The following is a 23,276-nucleotide window of genomic DNA, read 5'->3' on the forward strand; positions in this document are numbered from 1 at the left end:
GAGCTTGGGGTTCCGCTCCCAGATCAGAGTCTGACTTCCCAAGGATCAAATGATCTTGATCTTAATGCTTCAGTGGACACTGGCTGGGAAACAGGCTTTAAGGATTAATAGAAGTCCAAGAAACACTCAGGTTTGAATTTTGAATTGTCTTAAGAAAGCTCCTCTCCCTTTTAGCACCATAAGCTCCTCAATCCAAAAGCCACTTCCTTTAGAATCTTTCCCACAATCCCCTGATGCTTCCAACTGATGCTGCCGGCTCATGCTCTCAGCATGCATCATTCTGTGAAGAATTTTCTTTCCTCACACTCAGCCTTTACGTATGATATATTTAATCTGGACTTCTGTCTCAATTTGAAGAATTTGTCTTTTCTTCCATATCAGCAGGATGTTCATAATGCTAGAAAACCTCATCTCAATTGAAAGTATCAGCAGAATAGAAACCAAAATAAGTGAAGACCAGTAACCAATATTACAAAGAACTGGTAACAGCAGGTGATAATATATTAAATAGGTTAGATATAAAATCTGGTAGAGGTTTTTCCATATTATAATTAGAGAATGTTACATTAATTAATTTTGTTAAATTCTTCATATTCAAGAGTAACAAACATCTCTTAAATATATGTAAATGTTGCATCCTTGAGTTAATAGAGGTGAGTAGGGAAGAACTGACAGGCCTGTGGTACTCTCCTTGGTGCTGGAGCTGGTCAGCCTCTAAGAATTCCACTGCCTAGAGCTGCTTTCCTGCTTTTGAAATATAACTAGATAATTTTTTCTTCCCAGTTTTGTAGGGTTTTTTTCCCAAATCTGGGGTGCTGAAATAGGTAAATGGGAATAACAAGTACATACAAGGGTGTTAAATACAAAAGGATCATTTACACAAAGCCACTAGTTGTAGGACACACAAGATAACCTTCACAAGGGATGTGGGAAATGGGTAATGGGCAAATTACACACTCAGGTTGGCAATAGCAGTTGACAGTTTACTGGTCACCAATCTAGCCAGGGAAACTCAGGTTTTGGAAGATATCTAAGAGTGGGCTCTTTTCTTGGGAAAGAGGGAGACACAGGGAGTAAAAAAAACCAGTTTAATGTTTTCAGTATTAGGGAAGTGGGTGAGGTATATCTAAAACTCAGGAAATAGCCAACTATCAAATAGAATCCTAAGGATTGAGCTGACTTTCTGCTTCTCTGCTAAACTAACTTCAGGCAGGCAGACAACCTTGGCTGAAGGCTAGAGAGGGCTGGGATATTCCCAGGCTGATCCTTTGATGACTTCAGAGTACAGGAACCAAGTCCTTGCATGAACACTAGGGAGGGAAGGCTACCTGAAAGCTGTCCACCAGACACAGACTCTTCCCTCTACCTAGGTTTGCCTTGATAGATGGTATCTCCAATGTTCTTCAAAATCCCAAAGACCACAGCTTGTAGAGTCACAATTAGATGAACAATAGCTCCCAAGCTTCCTTTCTCTAGCCCTGACAGTTCTCTCTCACCTCTCTTCTCCCCCTGCATTCTGTAGAATGTTCATGGCTGGAAGCCAAGATTTTGCCCTTAGCCTTCCTGCTACTTATCCTAAATTTCTCTCCTACCCCATAAACTACTCATAACAAAAAACTTTTGTTAGCAGTTCTAACCCCTTCTAGATAAATTATATAGTGTGGTACCACTATAAGTTGACTTCTTTAATGGAGGCTGGGTTCTATGGCTGTTAACTCAAGATGGCTTCTGGTTAGCAGTCTTTAGAATTCCAACTCAAGCAGGAGTATAAAAATCTATTATAAAAAATTTACTAAGGGAAGGGATAGGAAAAGGAAATAAATAAGAAAGAAATAAATAAATTCCTAAACTTATAATCTATCTTATCCCCAAATTTCCTTATCTGCAAGGATATTCTTCAGCCTCCAACAAAAAGTGGAGCTACACTGTACTACCTATCTACCTTAATTTCCCCCCAAAAAACCCTATCTTATCTTACCTTACACTAAGAATTAACTTTACCACAAAAATAGAGTAAGATGAATTTCTCTCTTCAGCTGTCCAGTTGGAAAAACAGCTCAAGAGCAAACCAGCTGTGCTGGACAGATTTTTCCACCAGCAAGCTCTTTGATGGTTTGGTTTGTTAGATGAAATCTTGTTGAGGTAGAATAACTGAGAAATTTCCAGTCTTATATGAGCTGTTCTTGGAAACATCCTTTCCAGACAGGATTCAAAACCCACATGCAATGCAAAAAACTGTTGGTTAACTGACTTCCAAGGCATTCTGGGAAAGAAAATTCTCTCCCATCATGCATCTCTAAAGTTCCATTCAGATGTTAAAGAAATCCAAATTACTACCTTTCCTAATGTATCATGCATAAATTATACCACTTAATTAATTCCTAATTACCAAATATCTTACTACACAACTCAAGACTTTTCACAAAGTCACTTCTTTCTGGGAATTTCCAGACCTACTCTGTCTCCTTATCTCTATCAACCCGATTTCTAACTACATATATCTATTTCTAATATATATATATATATATATATATATATATATATATATAATTCTTAAAGTACTGTCTCCAAGTATACTTCTAGTTCACCACTAGGTTGGCCGAAAAGTCTTCTTTTCACTTTTTAGGCTCACAGAGATAAAAGAAAAGGTCCACTTTCTTCTTTCTGTTAATCTTCTCCTCCAGTCACTACCAAGCTTTCACTTACTCTCTTTCCAAACTGTCAATCTGGTATTTCCAAAGTTTCAAAGGAAATTCCCAGAGAGCCAGAAAACCACCAACCTCCAGAGCCCAGGTCAGCTCCCAGAGACTCTGACTGTTGGAAAATCCAACCCTTATTAGTACCTCAGAATTCCAGCAGGAATGCTGGCTCCAAGTTCTAAGCTAGGCCCAAGACCCTGAGACAGTATCCTTCACACTATCTTTAGGTATTTATCCCTTTTAATTAACCCCAAATCTATTATATTCCCAATACTACATATGTGTGGAGATTTGGAGGAACACATCACTTTCTCTGCAAAAATGTCTCAGAAGTCTTAGTAACTAGTTCAGTGGCTGTTGGATTCTGATGCATAATTTCTCATCTCCATGATAACAGGAATATATCATTGCAGTAACTTTATTTTAATTTAGATATATCCTCATCAGTTTAATATTTGGAAAATGCCCAAATGTTCCCAAATAAAAAAAAGACATATGATTATTTCCCAGTGTTCTTTCTAACATTTTGCCTTTCTGAAGTGAAGTAAAAAGAAGGTATTCTAAAGCTCAACATTTCTCTATATATATTTGCATACTTTCAAGTCCTTGATTAATATGAATACTTATATTTTTATCTCATTAAAGAAAAAAGAATCCTTACTTTTAACTAACTTTATATGTGGAAGAAATGACTATCTCTTTTTTTTAAACCCTGACCTTCCATCTTGGAGTCAATTGACTCCAAGGCAGAAGAGTGGTAAGGGTAGGCAATGGGGGTCAAGTGACTTGCCCAGGGTCACACAGCTGGGAAGTATCTGAGGCCAGATTTGAACCTAGGACCTCCCATCTCTAGGCCTGGCTCTCAGTCCAGTGAGCTACCCAGCTGCCCCCTGACTATCTCTTCAAAGTGAATGAGATGCTAAAGATGAAAGGATATTTTGGGTTTATATTTTTTCCTTATAGTAAAAACTTGATATCGTCTTTTGTGCTCTGCAGCATTTCTTCAAATTTGCAATCTGAATTTCATGAAATTCTTAATATTGACAAAAAAAACATGTTTCCTAATAAAGGCAAAAATGATTATTTGTCCTATCCTTCTTCTAATTTGTTCATTAGTAATAACTGATTCATTTTGAGCATATGTTAAGCACTACTATATGTAAAATAAGCTATTTACATATGCACAGTCATTTTCCCATTTTCAAAAAAGACTGAAATAATAACTCTGAGCTGATTACCACTTGATGTATTATTATATATTTTAGTATTCACAGGATTCCTTATCCTCCAATGGAGAGAGCTCATGACCCTGAATATAAGACCCTTGAGAACTGGAAAGTTTCACTCAGTACTGCTTCTAACATGTGTCCCACAGCCATCAATGATAGAAGAAATTATTAAGTAGAAATGAAAAAGGGGGCCACTTTCCCTGCTGCAACTAATCCCAACTGCTAACTCCTTATCACTAACTGTCAGGGAAATATAAACATCTTGGGAGCAGCAGCAGCAGCCTCCAGACCAGGGGTCCTGTTTCTAGCCCAGGCCCTAAAGTCATTTTTACTGGAGGATATTGGCTCACAGTAGTTTCTATGGGTATGGAAGACACAGTTTCTGCCTCATACCTACCCCACCAAGCAACAAAAAAAAAATTTAAAAAAACAATAATAAACAAATAAACAAAAAACCCTCTTGCCACAAAAGTATTTGCAGTTTCAAATGGTTCAAAACCAAAGACAAATTATCAATGGAAGTGGCACTAAAGAAATATCCATTTATGCTGCTCAGCTAAAGACCCATTGAACTTTGCCATTTCTTTCTTCTTGTTCAGTCATTTTTCAATCTTACCTGACTTTTCATAATCCTCTTTGTGCTTTTCTTGGCAAATATACTGGAATATTTTGCCATTTCTTTTTCCTTATTTACAAATAAGGAAACTGAGGCAAGCAAGGTTAAGGGTTTAGTGCCTTGCCCAGACTCACATAGCTAGTCTATAACCAATCTGTAAGTTCATGACTATATCTATTACACCACCTAGCTACTCTTTCCATCTCTTTCCAACTATTATTTACATAATATATTCTCCTTGAAATTAGGAACAATATTGTCTTTTTATTTTCATCCCCAGTGCTTAACATAGAGCTTTTCATATAGTAACATAATAATAAATACCTTTTCATTCATTCAAATTTTATCTCTTTAATGCATTCCACTTTATCTCTTCCCTCAACCCTTCTTGCCTTCTATTTCCACCCAAATGATTGTCTACAGAAATTCATTATTTCTCTGCTGTTAAACCAATAGGAGATTAAAACAGGATGCCGAAGTTCTTCATCTTGCAAGAACCACTATGATTTTACCAAATTATAGAATCTCGGAGTTGGAAGGAATCTCAGTGTTTATCTGATACCCTTATGTGAGAATTGTCTTGCAATATTTCTTACAAGTGTTCCTCCAGCATATACCCAATGACTCCATAATAAGAGGGTTGCTGCTAGCAATGAAGGCAATCTCCTCACTTTGGCATGTAATGGTGCTGATTATAACTTTTTTTCCTTGCTGGCATCAAGCCTAAATTTATCTCTTTCTAACTTCCATCCATTAGGTCTAGGTCTACTTTCTGGAAACAATGAAAACTAATCAGAATTTTTCACATGGCAACACTCTACATAAACTTAAATGCAGTTGTCATATCACTCATATCTTCTATATTCCAGGTAAAATATACCTTTAATTCATTTTACTTATCACATGACAACACATTAAAGTCCAATGGCTGCCCCTCCTCTGTAATTATCTTCCTAAAACATGGTATCTATAACTGAACACAATACTCCAGATATATATTTTTAAAAAGCTAAGTGTAATTTGACTCCCCTAGTCATACAACTTACTTTTCTTTTAATCTTAAATATAAAATTTAATCTGTTTATTTCATCATTGCTTATTCATATGGAATTTAAAGATCAGTAAATTTTCAAAAACTTTTTCTTTGAAAAACAGCAAATGTTTTTTGAGGCATCACCTCTTCTTATGAAGTTCATTTTTAAAACTAATATTTAAGGTTTCATATTTATCCCTATCAAATTGTCCTGTATTTGACTCAACATTCTAGTCCCTTGTGATCTTATTTTGGATCTCAATTTTTTTCTACCTTAGCAATTTCTCCTTTGTGTTATCTACAAATGTGACAGATATATACAGGTCTATGTACAATATACTTACAATATACTATTCAATCCTAGCTATTCCCTGATATTATTATTTTGTCCATTGTTATTTTGTCTCCATTGAAAGAAGTAAAGAGGGTCTGACAGGCACCAAACAAGGTGCCAAACACAACCAGGGACAAACCCACACCCCACAAGGAAAAGGACTGACTAGATACACTGAATAAATCACTCAGGGAATATGGGGAATAGGTCATGACAGTTTACAGTTTAACTGTCCACCACACTAGCCAAGGATACCAGGGATTACAAATATCTTAATATGGGTTCAAGTGGTTGAGAGGAAGAACAAACAGGAAGTGTATAGAAAAGGTTTTAATGGTTTCAAGCTAAGGAAAGTGGGTGAGGTAATCTCTAACTCTCAGGGAAGAGCCAATTGTCAAAATGGAATCTTAAGGGTTTATCTGGCTCTCTGCTTCTTTGCTAAGCAAAAACTTCAGTCAGGCAGACAACCCTGGCTGAACACTGGAGAGGAATGGGATATTGGGATTCTTACAACTGGTCCAAGCTGAACCTTTGATGACTTCAGATCTCAGGAAACAAATCCTTGCTCAGCAAGTGATCCAATTAACACTAGGGAAGAAAGGCTATCTACAAGTTGTCCACCAACTGTAGATTTGAAAAGCTTCTGTCTACCTAGGTTATCTTGATAGATGGTATCTTTAATCTTCTCCAAAATACCAAATAACCCACAGTTTGTAGAATTTCAGCTGGCTGGATAAAAGATCCACCCTCCTAACTCCAACAGAGCCCAGATCACCCTCACTCAAACCTCTCCCTGCATTCCATATTGGAATGTCCATGGTCCAGCCAAAAGATTTGCTTTAGACTGCCTGCTACCTATCTTAAATTTGTATCCTACCCTATACATTCATCTATTATTATATGATCTATTATACTAATTACTCCTATTTAGTTGTCTTGAGAATTGTCCCCTATTCCAACATTCTCTCACAAAATGTCCAATTCTGTTGCTTAGATAACATCTCTGAACTCCAGATTGCCTTTACCTAGGCACATACTAATTCCTAGGTTGTGCCAGTCTTAAAGCTGAAACTGCTTTCACCTCTTTTATTTCACTGTCTTTTGCTCTACTGCCTCTTTTAATTGTCTCCTTAAGTCTTCAATGATTGTATCCTTATCCTCATTATTTTATCCTTATCAGCAACATAAACATAAGTATCCTTTCTTTTAAGCTCTTCCAGACTCATTAATTCCCAGTCTGGACAATTACATTTGAAACATTTCTTTACAACAGCACAAGCATTGTTTGCAAATAGCCTTTTGATGTGTACAATGGTTTCCTCTGCCAGCACATCCAAACCCAGTTGTAACTCTGCAATTGCTGGTAGGTGTTCTAAAACAATTAGTAGTGTCTCATCTATATTTTGCTTCACCTTTTCTAATCCAGACCATGCATCTGGTTGTCTCGAATTTCTCTCCATGACCTTGACAAAGTTTTTATCTCTTTGTTTAATCTTTCTACCTGTGCAGAGCACTGTGGATGTCAAGGTGAATGAAAACTGGCTTTCACAGCCAAATTTTCATAAATGTGTTTCAAAATGGACTGTGAGAAGTGTGATCCCTGGTCTGAATCCACGCAAGATGGTATTCCAAACCTGGGTATGATCTCTTTTAGTAGTACTTTTACTAAGAATGCTGCATTGTTCTTTCTGGCAGGAAACACATCTGGCCACCTTGTGAGTCTGTCCAGTATTATCAGACAATATCTAAACCCTTTACTCTTAGGCATGGTGATGAAATCAATTTGTATGCTACTCTCTATAGTTTACCAGTAGCACCTGTTACTTCCATTGTACCAACAGCTCTACAATTCTCAGGAAAACTTTGCAAAAATGATTTATTGGCTCCAGGATAAACCAGGAGGTCATAAATCTGATCTCCAACAGTTACAGACATGTGGTTATGCACTATTTGGTCGTTGGAATGTTTCTAACACCAGAACTAACACAGTAACATCAGTCATTTCCTGTCCATCCAAACTGACATCTGCTTAAATTGCATGATATTCCCAGGATTTCACATATTTAACACCTTCATCTGATTTTATACTACTCCCATTATTCCTTATAACCTCTACCATATTATCATTGTTCTCATTTACAATCACATCCTTATCCAATTTATACCCTTATTTTCTATTATTTTACAATAATTAGAATTTTCAACTATTTTTACATCACAATTTTCTTTTTCCTCACAATCATTAGCACTAATTACATTGTCATTTGTTTCAATCACATTATTCCCAAATTCATTAACTTCATCTTCATTACATTCAATTCCATAATTTCCAATTTATTTTCCTTTGATTCTTCAAATTTTTTAGAACTTCAGGTACACCTTCATAATGAACATGCCCCTTTGTTCTTATTGCCTTCTTGTTCACTCACAATCTGGCTATATTTTTGCCTAGCTCAGGATCTCACCAACTCCTGCATTATAGTCAAATCTGGGGCCTGGGCTCCTTGGCAACAAGCATTTGGACATATGTTAACATTATTTTGTCTCTGGTAATTATTTCCATTATTCCAACCATTATTCTGTCTATAGTTATTGTTATATCTATTATATTCATTATTTCTGTTAGTTTGTCTGGAAAACTATCTTCTGTATCTATAATCCTTTAAAATATGTCCAATTTTATTACATAAATAGCACCTTGGGGGACCTTATCTTCTTTCCCTTAGAATATATTGCTCTCTTAGTGGCGCTGATCTAAGAGCGGTACCAGCTTTGACTTCTTTTATTTCACTATCTTTAGCCATATTATTTACTTATTTTAGCTTTTTCCTTAGATTTTCAATGATAATGCTTTTATCATCACTCACTTTATCTTTATCAGCTACATAAATGTATGTTACCTTTCTCTTGAGATTCTCTAGGGACAGCAGTTCCCAGTATGGACAATATTCCTTGAAAACCTTTTTCACTGCTGAGCATGCATTACTGACAAACAACTGCTTGATATGGGCAATGGTCTCATCTGCCAACATATCCAAACTGTAGGTAGGGGGTGTTGATGATAGATGGGGTGTATGCTGATAACCCCTACTTGACTGGAATACTTGGATCAAAGCTACTACCCCCTCCAACTGGGAAGATTTTGGGGGTGTGTAATTCATGAGGAGGTTCCCCAAAATTGAAGGGCTGCAGAGGCGATGGTGAAGCAAGATGTTAGGAATTGTTTGAGTCCAAAATGGGCTTTGTCCAGTACCCAGAGCCACATATATATACACAAACATCCCCAGTCCCACCAAACAGTTTTTCCTCCGAGGAGAAATAAAGTGTTCTTTTCCTCTCAACACCCATCCAACAAACCACCATCTTTGAAGGTACTGTTCAAAAATCTGACTAATATAACTAAACAGGCATTTATTTGTGGAATTCAGGGATTAAGAGAAGGATTTGGGGATTCAGGGCAGAGGGTAAAAGGATAAGCTTCTCTATTAAATGTGAGCTTCTCGCTGATGTGAGCAGTACTGAATTTCTTCTATAACTGACATCACAGTAACTGTCCCAAACCCAAGCAAACTCCTATCCAATTAACTAATGACTAATTGAGGGAATAACAGGGTTAATGGATCAAGCAGATTCAGAAAGGCCCTCAGAACCCACTCCCCCAGGAGTCCAGGCTCTTTGTCCAAAATGGAGTAACTGTTCTTCTTTATATCTCCTTAGATGGCAAAGGGTGTTAGTAGATCAATTGAGTTGATGGCTAACTGTAGCAGTTGTGATTCTCAAGAAAATCCTCTATTTTGGGGGTACAGGAATACCAGGTTCTCACAGGATCACAACCACCCACCTCCCTGTCCCATTCAAGGTCCAGTGAGCAGTTACAGTTGGGAAATCTTCCACAGAATTCTCCTCTGCACTCTGGCCCCTCCCCAATGGTCATTTCCTCAAGAATCTTCCTGGGTTTCTTCTGAATTCCATTTCAGAGGTGCATGCTTTGCTTGGGTTTCTTTGCTTAAATCCAACCAGTCTGATACAAAACCTAGCTGGAAATCAGCAGGTTCAGTAATTCTTTCCAGAAAACCTGAAAGAGTTTCATCTAGATTCTAAGTTTCTCGAATTTCAACCAAACATTGGGACAATGGGAGTGTCTCTCCATGACTTCTCTGATGGATTTTCTGACCTGCTTTAGCATTCTATAATTATGTACAGAATTCAAATAAATTCTTCATAGTGTTCCAGCCATGGAATTAATGGTGGACTATCCCTGGTTTCCTCAATGAATTCCTTCCTCTCTCGGTTCATAAGAAATTCTTCCATAAGAAGAAAAAAAATCTGCATAATCTGGATTGTAGATTTTTATTGCCTTTTTGAATTATTTGATTACTTTGTTTGGTTCATCAAAGAACCAAGGGGTTCTATGTTTGATAGCATTCAGTTCTTCAGAGAAAAAATTGCTTATAAGATTTCAGATGTAACACCCCATCTGGACAAACATAAGGTATATTCCCTAAGAGGAAATAAATTCACTGGTTCTTATTTAATTCTGCAGCCACTCTTTCCAACCTCATTTGTCCCATAGCCTTTCCTTCTTTCACATCCTTAACCATAATATCTTCCCTTATGCCATAGCCAGTATAATTATTATGTGCCATACCTTCTTTAAAACACTGCTCCATTACGTCAATCTTAACTTGCATAGCTTGCATCATTTTTAACATTTGCTCGAGTTCAGAATACCGTTATATCCATTTAACTATAGCCTTTAGTTTACAGAAAGTTCCAAAAAGCAATTATCTACACTTGTACAAAACCAGAAAACATAAACCAAAAAGAGGCAAATATGCTCAAATTGTTTGAACAGTTATCTCTATTGTTGGCTTCATACACTTATAACTTAACATGTAACATAGGATAGGAAACACTTTAAAGATACAATATGGAGTGTACATTAAACAGTTGTAAATAAGCATTAAAATTGTGTTCAACATATCCCCTGCCATGATGTTATACTGCCATACAATTGTGTAATGCAATATGGGATATGTATTATTAGTAACAATTTTGACATTAAAAAATCACAAACTTGCCCCTTTAAATCGTCTCTTTAAATTGGCTCACTAAATGTTATTAAATGTCCCCCAGTGTCAATCAGCCTTAAAAGTCTCTTTTTAGCACCTTGGACAGCAGCCTACTCACTCCTAAGGAAAATGAAATTTTTTAGTGTGCTGATCCTGACAGAAAGCTCTGATTGAATTCTGTCAGCAGCCCCAACTGTCACCCTGCTTGATAACTCAGAGCTTTCCCTGAAACTATAACCTTCCCCAAAATCATCCTAGATTTGACCTACCTTGCTTGCCAAATGAAATAAAAAATAAATATAGTAAATATGGTTAAAGTTAGGTGGATTACTAGACACTTAGACAAAATAGTCCTCAGGACCAGTTATGAGAAGTCCTTAGGTTTGGAAAGGTTTCAATGGAGAAACTGACAAATTACCACTCAGTTGTAAATCAGGGTTTTATTTAAACCAGGACAGGTAGGGGAAGGGGTGTGCGATGATATAACTGGGTATTCAAACTAATTCTTCCCACCAAAGTCCAATAAATTTGAATAGATATTAACTACACTAAATCTCTGACTACAGATCCCAGCTACCTGTACTATCTCCTATCCAGAATCCACCCCCACCCCCTTACCAGTAATCAGAATAAGGAAAAGCTGGAAGATACACAGGTCCACTGGGTCAACAAGGGAGATGTCTCACAAACAGTTTTCCTTTGGGTTTGGCAAGAGTCCAGTAGAATCACAACAGTAGCAGGTATAGATCCAATAAGAAGTGGAGTAAGGATTTTACCCACATAATCCACCTTTGCAGTTTAAACCAAACTCAGCCACTTCGTAGAAGGTAAAGGACTTGTAAGATAAGTCCACACACACAGGGTCTTCTTTCAGAGAGCAAGTCTAATACCCAACTGTCCCAGCAAAGTCATTATCTCCAGGGTTCTGAAATTCTATCTCTGTCTCTGCTTTGGCACTTCCTGCTTTCTCTATGATTTCCCTATAACACTCCTTGATAGTATTTCATAGAAATTTTGCATCTCCCACAGACTTTTATTGCAATAGGTGTTATTCTGGATGCCAGGCAAAATCTCCATACTGTATCAATCATAGCCTGGGCATAAGAATTATTTTGATTGTATTTTGAATTGAAATAGCTATTGGAGTAAAGTTTTCCTTTGGTTATTAGTGCTACTTGCATTGTTAAAGTTAATTTGTTGTTTATAACAATAATCTTTCACAAAATGGACCCCTTTCCCACAAAGTTAACATTTTCTTATGTCATTGTTCTGTCTAGGTTGGTATTTTGGTCTATTCATGTTGTTCCTAGCTTGCAGGGTTGATACATTTTTTTATTTCCTCTATCTCTTTTTGTTTAAGTGTAGATTTGGCTTCTTTTAGTTGCTTTTTTAGATCACTAATCTTTTTGTCCTTAGATTTCTCAGTTTTTTATTCTCTACCATATCCTGTGATCCTGACTGGATAGTTTGCTATTTTCCTCAATTCCTCCAAAGGCAATTCTTCCCATCCAGGACACTGTGTCTGGACGTAAGACTTCATGGGTAAAAGGAATCCCCAAGTGCCTACTCCCATTGGAATCCAGGCACTATGGCCAATTATGGAGCACAACTCTCTGTTTCTTGTTCATTGGCAATGAAGTCAGTAAAAAGGTTTAGCTGTTGAAATCTCCAGATTGCCCCTGAATTTTGGGTTCAGAAGAGCTAATTTTCTGTCCAAATCCTCCTGGCCACCCACAACCATCAATCACAACCCCCCCCGAGAGCTTGACTGTCTTTTTAAGAGTTTTTGGCAGTTGGCTTCTCCTCAGAATCTTCACCAGAAAATCCCCTCCTTCACTTGCCCCTCCCAAATGGAACCCCCTCAGGATTCCATGGGTCCAGCTTCAGTCCACTTCCCAGATGTGTGCTTAGTGACCCAATTCCACACTTACAAAGATCAATGTGAAATCCCTCTCTCAAGTCAACACAGGAGACCTCTTTTTACTAGGTTGGTTGTTAGGGTGTGGCTTCCAGAGAGGGAGTGACTTGAATTATTCTTGCTACTCCTCAAAAGTTGGAGGAATCACTTCTCAAATGTATAAGGTCTTTATTGTCTCTATAAGAGGTTGATAACCAGAGATATGTGGAAACCCCCCCCCCAATAAATTTCACTTTCCAGCAGTCTTCTGGTTTTAAGATGGAGTTCAGTCAAGGTAGGTTGTTGTCTTCTCTCTTCCTAACAACCTCCACAAATTGTTGCAAAACACACACACACACACACACACACACACACACACACACACACACACACACATATATATATATATATATATAAAGATAAAGTTGAGAAATTAATAAAAGATTAAGAGGGATTGCAGGATGCCTTATTTTTATATTCTCCCCCTAAGTGTCTGTCACCTAGACAGGGCTCACACCCCAATATATGCTTCTCTCTCCCTTCCCAACTAATCCCTTGTTCCTAAATAGTTTATAACTAACTCAAAAATATTTATGGGACTCTAGTAAGGATGAGGTGAGGGTAGGCTATTTCAGAGAGACTTGTTCCTGAAGAAGTCCCAAATCTCTCTTGTTGGGGTTAATTCAATGACCTGTGTCATCAGGAACCAATATGGTTGCCCCCACAGTTTCCAGGGCAAACAAATAGAAAGATATGTCTTTCTATGGCTGGTTTGATCAAGAGTTGCAGACTTCCACCTCCTTCTCATCCACAAATCTCTCCTTGCTTGGGAATTAATTCCTCCCCCAAAACCTTCTTGGTTCCAGTGGCCACCATCTGATCTCCACTCTCAGGTTCCTCCATCAGCTTCCCTCAAATTCTGTCTTATATATTGATTCCAAATGTCCTGCAATGATTTTGGCATAGGCTAGTTCCTTGCCTGCACTGGTTAGGAACCCTCGATTTTTCCATATTTCTCCATTCACATGTATTACTGAAAAAGTGTATCTGGAGTCTGTGTAGATATTGACTCTCTTGCCTTTCCCTATCTTTCAGACTTGGATGAGAGCCACAAGCTTGGCTCCTTGAGTGTTGATGTCATTTGGCAATGATCCGAACCACAGCATCTCTGTTTGTGTCATCACTGTTGCCCTTGTAAATCTCCTGCCCCCATTCATATAACTGGAACCATTGGTAAAAATCTCTAGTTCTGGATTTGTTATTAGAGTATCTTTAAAATCCATCCTAGTTTTCTCTACCAATGAGATTACATATTCATAGTTATGAATTGGGTCTCCATGGTGTGGTAAGTCTGAAAGAATAGTTGTAGGATTTAGTACATTACATCATTTTAGGGTGATGTTCTTATTACTTGGCAACACAATTTCATATTTGGATAGTCTTTGCTGAGTAAAGCCTTGCAAATTGAATGATTTTAATGTTGCTTTCAGCTTGTGGGCAGAACAGATACTCAGTTTGGATCCTAGCACAAGATCCATTGACTTTTGGATCAACCACACCACTGTAGCCACTGCTCTGAGGCAAGGTACCATGCCTTTTGCCACATTATCCAATTGTGCAATATAACAAGCCACTGGTCTAAAACCAAATCCTAAACTTTGCACTAGGACTCCTGAAGCTATCTCTTGTACTTCATGGATAAAGAAATGGAATTTGTTGTCATAGTCACTTACTCATTGTCTGCTCATTATCTGTTGTAACTTTATTTTCATTCATTTCTTCTCTAGTAACATCAGTCTTTTCCCATTTTTAACACTTTCTCCTCTTTTGCCTCATTTTCATTTGTTATATCTCTTTTCACTGCTTTTGTATCACTATCTTTATCCTTAGTTCTATTTTCATCACTCATTTTACTCACACTCTTTATTTCTGTCTCTCCCAAAGTATGGCTTCATAATTGACTTTGTTTTGTACCCCCAGCTGTGACTGAAGAGGACTTGGGCCTATTTATTTCCTGGATAAACCTTTCCATGGTATTCAGATCTGGGGTTTGACTCCCTAGATTACTGCATATGTGGGAACAGCACTGGCCATGGTGTTGTTGCCTGTTGTAATTTGCATTGCTTTTCAAAGTTCCCCTTCTATCATTTCCTGCATCAATTTGGGCTTTTAGTCTGTAATTTGGGACAAAGTGACCAATTTTTCCTCAGAGGAAATATTGGGGTTGATTGGTTTTTTGTTGTCTCTGTACAAATTCTCTTCTTGGTTTATATGATTGTAGTCTTGCTAAGTTCTTTACCATATATATTTCTTTTTTTCTTGTTATTGGCTTCTTTTAGCTGCGACCTTAACTCTTATACTAGCTTATCCCTTTTCTCATTCTCACATTCCTTTGCTCCATTGAATATATAAGTAGCTTCTTCCCTTATGTATTCTAGTCTCAGATACTCCCACCCTGGGCAGTGAAGCCTGAAGTAGGTCTTCACAGGTAAATAACTGCCCTTAAAAAATTATCTCCTTATGTGGTGGAAATTACCCTCAGATAAATCTGTAAAGCCAAGATTATTTTCCCACATTTCCACAACATGATCTAACAATGTGGATGGATGTTCCCCTCCTTCCTACTTCAGTTTTTCAAATCTATCCCATGTATCAGGTCTCAATGAAAATTTTCTTCTCTTTAATTAACCTATTTCTAGCATGGTCTAGAAACCTTATATTTTGTGTTTGAAAGTTCTAGATTCTGTGCATTTTCAGGCCATGAATTCAAATTTGAATTCTTGCTGGTTTCATCAATATATTGTTCTTTTTCCATTTTGGGAAAAAATTTGGATAGAAGAACTTTAGTATCCTCAAATGAAGGATCAAATAGTCTGATTGCATGGCAGAACTCCCTAATGCACTTCATTGGTTTCTCAAAAAATTTCGGCATATACTTACGTAGGTGTTCTAGTTCCTCTGTTTTAAATGGTTTGTGTGTTTTGTTAAGAGGGAGAATCCTAATGATGTTACTGGATTTGTAGGCTGGTAGTGTGTTTGACAGCTAACTCAGTTAGCCTCCACCTTAACCAGAGGGCTTCAAGAGGTTTGTCCTTGTGATGAAGACTGAAAACAGGGAGGGACAGGAACCAGTATTCAGATAAAGGACTTCTATGCAGTATGGTGTTGGTGGTTTGCCAGGGCTTAGCAAAATGCCTGGTCCCCTAGATTTCCCTCTGAACACATCTCCTGCCAGGGAGACAGTAATGGCAGAAGGCTTCAGGTTTTGTGTAACCAAAGCCTGTTAGAACTAGCTCCCTGATTTTCCCCCTTCACCCTCTACCTTCCCATATATCTTCCAAAGATTTTTTATCTGAATGCATTTAGTTAACAACAAAAGGGGTAGTTTAAGGAAACAGGATCAAGGAAGGCTTTGGAGAGCAGGAACAGGAAAGCCTTGGTCTAAGCACAAGATGGTATGGAGTCTCTTTGGCTTAAGCCAAAACCAAAGACTCTGGCCAGAAAACACTGGATTCCTTTCCTTCTATCTGCTAACCTAATCTAAATTACAGGTTGCGATATCTTTCTATAGCTGGCACAAAGAGAATAAATTGTCTTCTGGCTGGCTCAGTGTGCTTTCCAGGCTCAGGCCTTAACGTTGCTGTAAAAAGTTCAGCCAACTCTATTTAGTTGTCCAGGAGAAACCAGAAAAATCTCAGGTCTTTAAGGTTCAAGGGAAAGGTTGGGAAATCATAAGGTATCCAGGGATTCAAATCCTGAGGGCAGATACTAGCTTCATCCAGGTCCAGCCTCTCAACTTCCAGTTCTTTTTCCCAGAAGCCTCTGTTCCTTCCAACTGTCACTCCTGTCCTTCAAGTCTCTCTGTAACATTCTAAAAGCCCCTCTCTCTTGTAATAATGGCTAAATTAGAGAGTGATAAGGTGTCAAGGAGTGACAAACCAGGATGTGAGTGTCTGTTGGTTTCACTCTTGATATGCCACTAATTACTGGACAAACTGAGGGGTTTCTCTAAAATGGTGGCTGATCAGAGATGGGAGTCAGCTGTGTTCATTAGAGGGAAGGCTTGGATAACTGATAAGGTGGACATAAACCCTGTCTGGATAAACATAGGCTCTTCTAGGACAGAAGCCTCCCTCCCCTGCCAAAGTTGGCACCTCAGGGGGTCTTGTTCAAAATGGAGTTTGAGCTGAGTAGCTTACTCTGGATCCCTCTCCCCCTCTTTGTCCTGTGAAAGACCTTTTCTCTGATCTGACTGTGAATATTTATTGATGATTAAAAACAGGGTAGTTGGTAAAGGGGGGATAGAGGTTCTCAAGGGGAATCCTAAGTCTGAGCCCAAAGGTCTTTCTGCCGTGAGGAAACCAAAAATGGCTGAACCTCAAGAGATTCTCCTTTCTGTCCCCTTAAACTTATTCTTATCTATGATTTCTAGTTTATGGAAAGTAAGGTAGGGTCCCTTTGTAAGGCAAGGTACAGGTAGAGTCTTCAAGGTCCAGCCCTAGAGTGTCCAAGACTCCACAAACAAGAGACCTCAGTCTCCTTTTGATGTTAATGGAGGCTGTCAGGAACAATAAGTTTTGGAATATTCTCAGTCCAAGAACCTCCTTGGATTTGGCTCCCAAATTGGACCTGATCAAGCTACTCTATCTCTTTTCACTTTGAGCTCTCTGACCAAGATACCCCTACACTGAGCATTGTCTTTCCCACGAGGCTTTGCTTCTTTCAAACCATGAGGAATCCATCACTCAGCCCCATGCAACATTTTAAACAATTGCTTTTCCAAACCTACCTTTATACTGTGCAAGGCTTTTCCTACAATTTTGTCCTCTTTCATGCTGTGACCTTACTAAGGTGACTATAATGTACATTTTATACTTACTATGTTGTTACACTATTTTTATCTACTCCCCCCAGAATAACAAAATACCTTTCCTACACTAATCTATTCTATGACATGTTATCTACTATATGAGATTTTGCAAAAAAAGTTATGGGAAAGGGAAATTTTGGGGTTTTACAAAAGGTAATTCCCAAAAAGCAAATGTTTCAACACAATAACCTTAAAAACATTAATTGTTTTATTAATAATACCTATTCTGCAGTCTTAAACTAATACAACCATTTTCTATCTATACTTATTACTATGCAAATTATCCTAACTATTAAACTTCCATTAACATAATTTCAGCCCAAACCTTTACAATTGATTTTTCATATAGCTATTCTGTCAAGATGCTAATTCTATTCCTAACCAATGTAACAACATATGCTATTTTATATGAACACTTCTCAAACAACTAACTGTTACACAATATTATCTAAGTTCCTTGCCCTATTTTATACATGCTTCTATGTATAATATATGTACAAGCTGTGATACAACATATATATCCTATAATTACATTGCAAAACCTATTTTACAAGTATCTATAAATTATGTGCATAAATATACAATATTACTTCATTTCCTAGTCCTGATGTTAGTTAAATAGGAATATCAGTTGATCTTTCTATTTGCCTAAGTCATTATGGAACTAATTATTTACATATTTATATTTTGCAGATTTTCAAATACAGACTCTAATTTATCTGCATGAGGTCAACAAATATGAACCAGTTTGTGATTTGTGTTATATCTTTTGTATGTTGTATTGCATGGATATATTTACTTTTTCTTCAGATCTCTTCTTATATATCTTGTCTGAAGTTTCTCTTCTTACATGCAGTTTATGTACTGTTGCATGTTCCCTAATATGTGAATTTGATGTTTTTATGCTAATGCCACAACATTCTTAAACATACTGTACCCGTTTCCTGTCTGTCCTCTTATATACAAATTTACAAAGTTCAATGTCTTTGCTGTCCATGTCAGCTTTGCAAAACTTTGTATCTTTGTGATGGCAGCTTTTCTTTCTGCTTTCCCTCTATGATGTTTTTTTTTCCTTTTCTTTTTGTTGTTACATGTTGCTGGTTGTCTATTGTTGACTGATGGGATCTCTTCCTCCTCTGGAACATTTTGTGGAATTTAGTTTCATTGTGATGTATTTCTGATGTTTATGTTTGGTTTTCATATCTCATCACTTTATTTTTATATACATTTTTTCTTTTATTTAGATCTTTTGTATTGGTGTTAGATTTCTCAAGTTTTATGTGCAAATAGTAGATCCACAAATTCTTTTCTGAAACCTTTACTGAACTTGGTGTTGTTAGTAAAACTTCAAATGGTCCAATCCACTTTGGCCCTGTAGATTATTTTCTGCTAAAGTTTTTGACATATACTTTATCTCCTGGATTTATGTTGTATAAATTATAATCTAGCAGTGTAGCTTGTTGGATTAACCCTATTTCTTGCAATTCCCTTATCCTGGTTTACAATGCCTATATCCTGGTTTGCAATGCTTATTTTGCTAATTGACAGTCCCCTTCTAACAAGTGATGTGTGATGGTTTATAAGTCCTTCCTTGCCAAATTGCATGTCCATACATCATTTTGAATGAGGTAATATGCAAATCTTCACTTGGCCTTTTCCAAAGATGGAACAGAATTAATGGTAGCATTTCTGTCCATTTCAAGTGACTCTCTGAAAAGAGTTTGCCCATAAGTGTCGTAATGTCTCTGTTCAGTCCCTCCACTTGACCTGAACTTTGGGAGCAATATGGTATGTGGTATTTTGCTTCTATTCCTAGATTTGTATAAACTTCATTTAGTATTGCTTGTGCAAAATGAGTCCCATAATCAGAATCTAATTTACTGGGGAACCCAAATCTAGGAATAATTTCTTTTAGTAGTACTTTTACCACAAATACTGAGTTGTTTTTCTTGGCAGGAAAAACTTCTGGCCATCTGATCAGTCTGATAACTGGCATATTTATAAAGTCAATCTATATACATTCAAATGGAATATAAGTTAGAGGCTGACTGCCTAAATCTGATTTTTATACACTCCCTGATTGAACTGCATACAAATTTTGCATTTTTGACAGACTCTTATTGCATATGAGGATATTCTGGGTTCAATCCAAAATTGTTGCATTGAGTTGATTGCTGCTTGTGTCCCATAGTGTCCTTTTGCTTGTATTGCATTACACACATGATAGAATAAATTTCTAGACAAGATGGGTTTGCCTAGCTCTGAACACCATATGCCTCCTATTTGTTTGGTTCCAAAGTTCTTTTTCCATGTCTGAATTTCCCATTCATTGTAGGCATTAGTTAGATTATCCTCTTCAATTAGTGAAAAATTCAGCACATGAATTGGGTCCCTTTTTGTTCTGTATTTTGCTGTTACACCTGCCCTATGGTTTCCTAAGGACACTGGGTCTTTTCCAAATGTGTGAGATCTGCAGTGGACTACTGCTACCTCCATAAGGCCTCCAGAAGTTTCATTATGATTTTGACATATGCTATTTCTTTCCTGCACTTGTTAGAAATCCTCTATACCACCAAATTTCACCTGTGGCATGAATGATTTAAAAAGCATTCCAGGAGTCAGTATAAATGTTTACTCTTTTGTCTTTTCCAATCTGACATGCTTTTATCAATGACACCAATTCTACCTCTTGAGCACTCATTTCTTTTGGCAAGGATCCATACCATAATGTCTCTTATTGTGTTACTACAGCTGCCCCTGTAAAATGTTCATACCATTTACCACTGAGCTAGAATTGTCAGTGTACATCTTCATGTCAGGTTTGATTAATGGAGAGTCTTTTTCAAATCATTTCTGTTTTTTTCCACTAAAGATATTGTTTCCTCATAGCTATGGATTGGTTCTCCTTTGAATGGCAAGTTCAGAAGTAAAGTTGCTGGATTTAAAACATTACAATATTTTAATGTGATATTTTTAATGCTCAGCAACAAAATCTCATACTGGGAAAGTCTCTGCAATGTAAAAATTTGAGGATTACATTTTTCAATATTGTTTTTAGCTGGTGAGCAGAATAGATATTTGATTTTAATCCTAATACCAAATCTGTTGATTTTTGCACCATGAGTGCTATGGCAGAGCATGCTCTAAGACAGGCTATCATTCCTTTGTCTACTGTGTCCAACTGTGAGTTGTAATAAGTTACAGGTCTAAAACTGTGCCCTAAAGTTTGGACTAACACTCCAGATGCTATACCTTTTGCTTTGTGCACAAGGATATGGAATCCCAGGGCTGGAGCTGTTATTATATCTTCCTTAAGCTTTGCCAATGCTTGGAGATGCTCTTTGTTGATTTACAGTGGTTCTGTGAATGTGTTTTTAGTTAGAACCAACAGACATTTTACTATTAGGCATCCATTGCATACAAATGTGACTCCCCAAATTGCTCTTAGCTATTTCTTGGCCTTTGGCACACTAAATTTTGGATTTCTGCTACCCACATCTTGGAATTTTTTCTCATTCTCTTTTCCAAGTCAAATCCTAGATATTCAACGTTAGGCATTACTCATTGTAGTTTTGATTTGGACTCTTTATGACCTCTTGTATAGCTCTATTAGGAGATTTATTTACTGTCTTGAAAATAAACTTTTGCAGTTGGACTGCCAAGGAATATATCATCCACAAAGTGGTCTATCTTCCTCTCTTTGAATACAATGTGTTTGGCATTTGGCGCTTTGAACTTGGTGTTGAAGGAGCTCTTGTGGGACCTCAGACTGCTTCCCTTTGAATTGTCATGTGGGAAGATGATGGTTTAGATGCAGCTAATATTAAAACCTCTGCACCCTTACACACTGAGATAGAAAATAATGCTCTTTGAGAAGAAAGAGGAACAAATCTAAAAATGGGACAGAGAAGGGTGCCCCCTATTGCTGGACAGCTAAAGAGGTATGACAAGAATTTTTTAACAGTTGGGTCTGAAGGTATAGAAGGGGAATCCCAGATGCCTTCCCCACCACATGCTGTGCGGAGTCTCCAGTGGACCCTGAAATCTCAGGGAAGGTGGGTGCACTAGCCCAGAAAGAGGGCCTTGCTGGGGCCATAGTCGGGTTGTTGAACACAATGGCACTGGGGAGATGACTTGAGGAGAAAGCCAGAGAAACACAGCAAAAACACTCAGGAGATGGCAGCTTAGAGAAAGCCAAACCTCAGACTGCAGCCCACTTGACTTTGTCACATTGAGATAGAGAACAAAGGTCTTCAAGAGGAAAGAAGACCAGATCAAACAGAAGGACAGAGCAGTGGGACCCAACTGCTGGACAGCAAAACTCAGCAAAAACACTCCTTCTTGTCGCCCCACTTTTTTTCCTCCTCTCCAGCAGGTTTTAGCCTCAGGGCAGATTAAACAGTAAAGACTAATCCAATCAATACAGGTCTAATCCCATCAATTGGACAGACAAGAAGTCTTCAGAGGGCAGAGAAAGTAATTACAAATATCCATTACCAGCTGGGGGGAAGATCTTTCATCAAAGATCATTAAATACATCTGTTGAAATTAGCAGAACAGAAAAGGAAAAAATATGAGTAAACAACAGAAAAAGAGAAAAGAAATGACAATTAACAGCTTCTTTCAAGGAAGTGAAAAGAGAGCAAATGAAATAGAAATGGAAGAAGAGGAAGAAGTTTCAGTGAACTGGACACAGGCTTTGGAAGATCTCAAAATTCAATTAACTCAAGAATTTCAGGAAATCAAAAAGCAATCAAGAGAGGCAAGAGAGGCTGAAGACAATTTGAAAAAGAAAATACATGAACTAAAACAAGAAAATAAAGTCAGCTTGAAAATGAAGCAAAGAAGGCCAAAGATGATCTACAGAGAAAATCAGATCAGAAGGAGAAGGATGACTAAAAATCCAGGGATGAAATTGAGTCTTTAAAAAACAGAACTCAACAACTAGAAGCAAATGACTTCACAAGGCAGCAAGAATATATAAAACAAAATAAAAAGTGAAAAATTTGAGAATATGAAACACCTCATTGATTCAACCAAAGATCTGGAGAACAGAGCTAGAAGAGACAATTTAAGAATTATCGGTTTACCAGAACATCACAATAAAAGAAAAAGTTTAGACATCATCCTACAAGAAATTAACAGAGACAATTGCCCTGATATTCTTTAACAAGAGGGAAAAGTGGAAATTGAAAGAATACATAGATCACCTCCTACATTTAATCCACACCTGACAACATCAATGAATATTATAGCCAAATTAAAAAACTACCAGACCAAGCTGCTAAAAAGAAGTCATTCAGATATCAGGGAATCACAGTTAGGATAACACAGGATCTGGCTGCATCTACATTGAACACAATATTTCAGAAAGCAAGAGAACTGGGTTTACAACCAAAAATCAACTATCCAGCAAAACTGATTATATTTTTGCAGGGGAAAGTATGATCATTCCATAAAATAGAGGACTTCCAAGCATTCATAAAGAAAAAAACTGGACTTAAATAGAGAGTTTGATGCCCAAAC

This window comes from Gracilinanus agilis, chromosome 6 (assembly GCF_016433145.1).
Source record: "Gracilinanus agilis isolate LMUSP501 chromosome 6, AgileGrace, whole genome shotgun sequence".
Taxonomy (NCBI): Eukaryota; Metazoa; Chordata; class Mammalia; order Didelphimorphia; family Didelphidae; genus Gracilinanus; species Gracilinanus agilis.